Source organism: Vigna radiata, chromosome 7 (genome assembly GCF_000741045.1).
Source record: "Vigna radiata var. radiata cultivar VC1973A chromosome 7, Vradiata_ver6, whole genome shotgun sequence".
Lineage (NCBI taxonomy): Eukaryota > Viridiplantae > Streptophyta > Magnoliopsida > Fabales > Fabaceae > Vigna > Vigna radiata.
Window position 1 is genome coordinate 19,570,856 of NC_028357.1, and position 6,452 is coordinate 19,577,307.

Genomic DNA, 6,452 nt, shown 5'->3' on the forward strand with positions numbered 1-6,452 from the left:
TGGAAGAATGGAAGAGCAAACCCTAGATAGGATGAAAAGGAGCCTAAGCATCCAAGAGATCTTCTCCAAGGAGTGAAAATTAGGTCTGGCCGCCCTCTTCTGTCAAAAGAATGAGAATGAAATCGTAATAGGGCTATTTATAGCTGAGGAGCGTCAAAGAAAATAGGCCCAAGCCCAGCGGACAACCGCCCGGCGACACACTTATGTCGCCCGGCGGTTTGCCCATAATCGGGCCACCGCCCGGCGGTTTGCCTCTAATCGCGAATCCGCCCAGCGTGCACGCCAGGTGCCTCCTCCTCGCATTGGACCGCCCAGCGGTGAATTTTGTTGTCGGGCAGTTCCTAAACTCTTCTTTTCTTCAATTTTCTTCTTCTGTTTTGGGTCTAAGACCTTGATCTTCAACCCCAATCTTCACTTTCAGCAAAATCACTGCAAAACAAGGCAAAACAAGCATAGTATCGCTAAAAACAGCTTTTGACTCTTGACTGACTCATTTATTTGGTTTTACTTGATTCTAAGCTCATTCTAAGTCTTAAAGGGTGTAATTTGCTCTAAAATGACATATGAAAATAACTGTTTTTCAACCGTTATCAGGTTTGCTTTTCCATTCTTTCATTATTTTCATCTAGTTTCACCATGTCAATGGTGAACTAAACCCTTTGTTGTTGGGGAACAATGTAATGTTTTGAAACTCTCATGTATTTTGAAATTCTTATTTACTTCATATGCTTGTCATATACTTACTTATCAATTGTTGGGTTCTCATCTGCGCTCAATGCTTTTATTGTTTAACTCATTCAGTAAATGTTGTTTGTCTTTATCGATATGGGGACGTACGGTAATGTCATGAACTGGTGAGAAATTCCTTGATTATGCCAATATCGCCTAGGGATAGGGGTAGGACGGTCAATTGTAATTGCTTCAGCACACATTGCATTATTAGTTACTAGGGGAGGCTAGGGATAGCAAGCCGGTAATTAGTAATAGGCTTTTTTCACCAAGGAATTGGGTTGAGGGTAATTGAGAAAGTATGCATGTCAATTAGATAAATAAGTGAAGTAAAATAGAAGAGTAGATATATGAGAGTGGATAAGATGAAATTGTAAACCCCAACAACACCATTCATCCATAGTTCTCAAAAACCAATTGAATCAATTGCATTGCATGTTTATTTTTGTTCGTTGCATATAACTACTAATATTATTATCTTCTCAAGTCTTACGTGATTAGGTTACATGAAAGTTAAGGCCTAAGAGTCCTTTGGGAAATGATACTCGGACTTACCCGTTTATATTTCTTGATAACGATCTGGTACACTTGCCAGGGACTTAACAAGCATTGCCATCACATATGGTCCATCCTCGGATCGTGCATATATAAGCACACATGTTGCACCGCATAAGAGATATTTGGTATGGTGAAAGTGAGATATTGTAGAGCCACAACAAGACTCCTATAAAGAGTAAGATCCTCATAAGGGGCACTAGAAGTAGTACCAACCTTAGCATTGGTGTCAACCTGATGGGGAAGTGCATGCCTAGAGAGAAGTATACTAATGAAAATTAGAATAACGAATGAAAAATAAAAGCGGAAAAGAGTAAGGAAGAGAAAACTTATGACTCGAAGACACACCACTTGAGAGAGGACTCCAAGATAAGTGTCGAAGAAGGACCGCCACTCGCTTTGCACAAGATAAGGTCTGCCGAAAATGGAATAAAGAGAAAGAAAACTATCTCTAAGAGGAATGCAAATTTGCAATTCAACTCAAGAATTCAATTGATTCAAAGGTGTCTACAAAGGAGACCCCTTAGGCTTCTTATATAGCCCTTGGAGTGAGTTTGGAGAATGGAATTAAGAGATGTGGGACTTATAAGTCTCAAGGCTATCCAACAGCTACAACACTTCCCCTTGGTGCTTGGAGTCCCACATTGCTTAATTCTCTCCATCCAAAAGGGTTTATAAGCCATTTAGTGAAGGTGCTTCAACAAACAGACCAACTTTGTTTGCTAGCAAAAATTATCCTTTTTGGAAAATCAAAATGCAAATCTTTCTTGAATCTAAGGATAAAGGAATCTTGGATGCAACTTTGAATGGTCCATTTGTACCTAACAAAACTGTTGACGATAAAAATGTTTTAAAACCTTTTACTGAGTGGTCTGTTGATGAAAATAGAAAAGCTCAGTATGATATTAAGGCTAGAAATATTATTGCCTCTGCACTAACTGTTGATTAATTTTTCAGGATATCTCAATGCAAATCTGCAAAAGAAATGTGGGATGTCTTAGAGGTAACTTAAGAAGGCACGAATGAAGTGAAGAGAGCAAGAAAAAAATTCTTTGATTCAAGAGTATGAACTTTTCAAGAGAAGGCTGAAGAGACTATCTATGATGTCCATAAAAGATTCACGCATATTGTTAATCATCTTATGGCTCTCAGGAAGGTATTTGATAAAGAAGAAATCAATATCAAGATTTTGAAGAGTTTGAACAGAAATTGGCAACCAAAAGTCACCGCAATCTTTGAATCCAAAGACCTTACAACTATGAACATGGCTACATTGTTTGGCAAGCTATGCGAACATGAATTGGAACTTGGTAGACTGAAGGATGAAGAGGAGATTGAGGAAAAGAAGTCCATAGTTCTGAAGACTACAATCAAGAGTATCTCAGAAACAGACATGGACGAAAAGGAATTGATGACCTTGATCGTAAGAAAATTTAGTTGACTTATTCAAAATGATAGTCAACTGACTAACCATACAGGTCAAGGCAAAAAGAAAAGCTTAAGTACAAACACTGTCCAATGTTACAAATGTGGAAAGGAAGGACATATCAAGCCTGGATGTCTAGAATTGAAGCCTAAGCAAAATGGAAAGAAAAGATTCCCTTAAAGTAGAAGCATGAAACGAAAAGAAGCATGAAACGAAAAGAAGCATATATTGCTTGGGAGAATACAGATTCTGAAAGCTCAAGTGATGAGGATGCTGATCAAGAGGAGGAATCCAACATTTGTAACATGGCTGGAACTTCACATGATGACAATGAGAGCGATGAAGAATTTGAGAAGCAACCAATAAAAGAGAAGTATCAACAACTAGTTGAAACATTTCAAGAACTACATATTGAAGCAATGCGACTACAATACAAGGTAAATCTACTAAACTCTGAAAGAAGAGATTATGAATATAGGATTGAAAACCTTGTTGCTGAAAATGAAAGATTAGAAAAAGAATTGAATGATGCTTTGCAAACTGCTAAGGATATTAAAGTTGAAACTGTTACTGTTGAAAAACCATGTGAACATTGTCCTACTCACATTGAAAAGATTGATTACTTGATTCGTACACTAGCTAAGTTTACTCAAGGTAGAGACAACTTAAATGATGTTTTGAAATCCTCTGGCAGAGCAATATACAGGCAAGGAATAGGATTTAAAGCTCAATCTAACAGAACCAATGGTAAAAGATTTGTTGATTTAAGCAAACCTGTTAGGAATGCTTATTTTTATTGCAATTGTGTTGGTCACACTGCCAGGAACTGTTATTACAGAAATGTTGCTGTTCCTAAAGGATTATATAAAGAAAAAGAAAATCCCATGTCCAAGTGCTGGCATTCATCACTAGATGCCCTATTAGTCCATGTCCTCATTGTTGAGATTGTTGACAACACAGACTCTATATCAAACTAGTTTTTGATGATGACAACACAGTGCTTAATAACAGTACACATGTTCCAGTATTACATGTTCTTGTTCTGAAATGTTTGTCATATCTGCTGAACATGTTTTGTTGATTTACATTGTATGTTCCTATGATTGATTGAGTGTTATATTTGTGGAACATGCTTGTATTGAAATGTGACATAAAATGTTTTTTATTACTGCACATTTCGAAAAGAAAAGATCACAAGCACCTTACGAACTTATATTTGTTGTGACAAAGTTCTAGTCCAGTCGAATACACTCACAATGGATTTGACTATGCTAAAATCTTTGTACAGATTTGGTGAACCAGTGCTATGTGATATTTTGAGTTGAAAAGAATTTCAAAGTGATTTTTCATGTGTTAGTCGACATTGTGGATCACATATTCGACTGTGTTTCTGTTCTGTTTGAAATTCTGTTAAGCCTATGTGCTCCAACAGCTATATTTTCCAAAAGTTAGTTAAGAATGTAAGACTTGGTCAACTGTAATAAATGTGCATTGATTTTGTTGACTGAGGAGCCTTTGTGTTGACTGTCTGTTATAACTGTTTTAATACAGTCGACTGTATTAGTAGGCTATTCGACTGAGAAGCAATCTGATATAACAGAAAACCATAAATAGACAGAACGCGAATTGTTCTGTGACTTTTGTGATCTGACATTTTCATTTTCTTGTTTCGGATTGAATTCTTTGTACCTCCAAGAATTTTCCAAGAAGACGGTGGTGATCTTGCTTGAGAGAGATTCAAAGGAAGGAGTCAATTGCTCATACTGTTTGATCAATATCTGCACAAAGAAGGTGCTTCTGTTTGATCTTGAAGGCTTTGCATCCTGTGAAGAGTGCTGTGATAGGCTTGGCATCCTATGAAGAGTGCTGGTGACACGTTGAGGATTGTTCGACGTGGGTACAGATTGCAGAAAAGGGGATTCTTGCTGCAATTCTGGTTTTGTGTGTGCAACTATATTTGGTTTTGGGTTAGAAAGGAGATTTATATTTTTGCGTGGTGCTTCTATAAATTCCTTATTCTAAAAACCGCAACCATTATAGTGCATTTGCTTCCTGAGTTGGAAGGACACTGGATGTAGGCATTGTTGGCCGAACCAGTATAAAAATCAGTGTTTGATTTTCTCTATCCCTGCACTCTTTATTTCTAGTCGACTATATTTGTTTAGCAATCAACTACGTTTTTCTGCTGTATAGAATTTTCATTACTTGCATTTCAAGGAAAGATCAAAAGCTTTGAATTTTCGTACCAAGATTGTGAAAAGATTTTGAATTTGAACTAACACCAATTCACCCCCCCCCCTCTTGGTGTAAAACGAAGCCTACCTATTTCCTAACACTCATCTGAGTCATACTCCTCACCCTCTTGTGCATCCTCAAAGTCATTATCCTCCTGGTCATGTTCATCTCCGCTTGGTGCTTCAGCCGCTCCAGACCCGCTGCCTTGTGCCTGCTCCTGAGGCCAAGCCATCGTACTATGGAACTCGTCCATAGTCCACCTTTGCACTGGTGGTGTGTCGTACGATCCTATAATCATCTCTGCAGTAGCTACCTGCCCTCTATGGAGAGACTCCATCCTAGCCTCTATCATGGACATATACACGTCCCTCATCTGGAAAGGCTCAGCGTGCTGTGCCGGTGCATTTGTAGGTGCATCCTCTTGCTGAACTGTTGTTCTCCTAGGATGTCTCCTAGGAACTGCTCCAGCTGGCTCGTCACCTCCACAAAACTGACAATAATAGGAGGCATCAATAGCCCTTCTCGGCCTCTCATAAGGTGGAACTGCAGTGTCCACCCCAGCCTGCTGACACAAGTATGTAATCAAGGACGGATGTCCCAGCGGTGTCCTGCTACTAACAGTAGTAGCACAGCTCTAAATCTCATTGGTGATGATCTCACCAACGTTAACATCCATCTGCCTCAGCATGCAGTAGATGAAGAGAATCCAGTGCATAGTTAGCGTAGACATGGGAGCATGGCTTTATGTTGGCATGAGTGAATGTCATCCAATATTTCGCCAGGGGAGTCAAATCCGCCCTAATGAAGTTGACTGGCGCCCCATTAGGATTCCTTTGAAAGTGTCTCCCAGGGATGCACATCACCCTCTTGATGTCCTCATAATCCCTGTACTCCCCTGTAAGAGCAATATACCTACACTGCTCTCTTGACCACTCAGTACCCAGGAAGCTGTTGATGGTGTCAGGGTCGTATCTGATGATCTGTCCCCTCACATAGCTCATGTACCTCTCAGCTGATACTCCTCCTCTAGGCAAGGCATTGGCATAAAATTCCTTCACCAGCTCAATGCTAGCTGATGCAGGGTAGGTGGTCAATCTCTACCAACCTCGCCTCTCAATCTCCAATCCAAACTCTGGTGCCAAGTCTGGAATATACACGGCCTTCCTCTCCATCAATAAACGCCTCTCCTGTACAGTCACATAATGTTCTTCATGCTTCTTAGAAAGAAACCTAGAATAATAGAATCTCCATGGCCTTTCTGGCTCCTTTCTCTTGTTGCCCATGGTCTTCACTCTTCTTGAGGATGACATTCCTGTGTCAAATACATCCCATAACATCACAGAAATTTATCATTAGAGGTTAGTAAATCATCAATTACATTTCCAGAACACACATAGTCCAGTATTAAGGAAAAAATAGGGCCCCTCAGCATCCAAGCATCAAAAAAACCAAAAAACCCCAATCTTGATGAATTTCGCTTAGCGGTTTTCAGCTGGGTTTTTCCAAA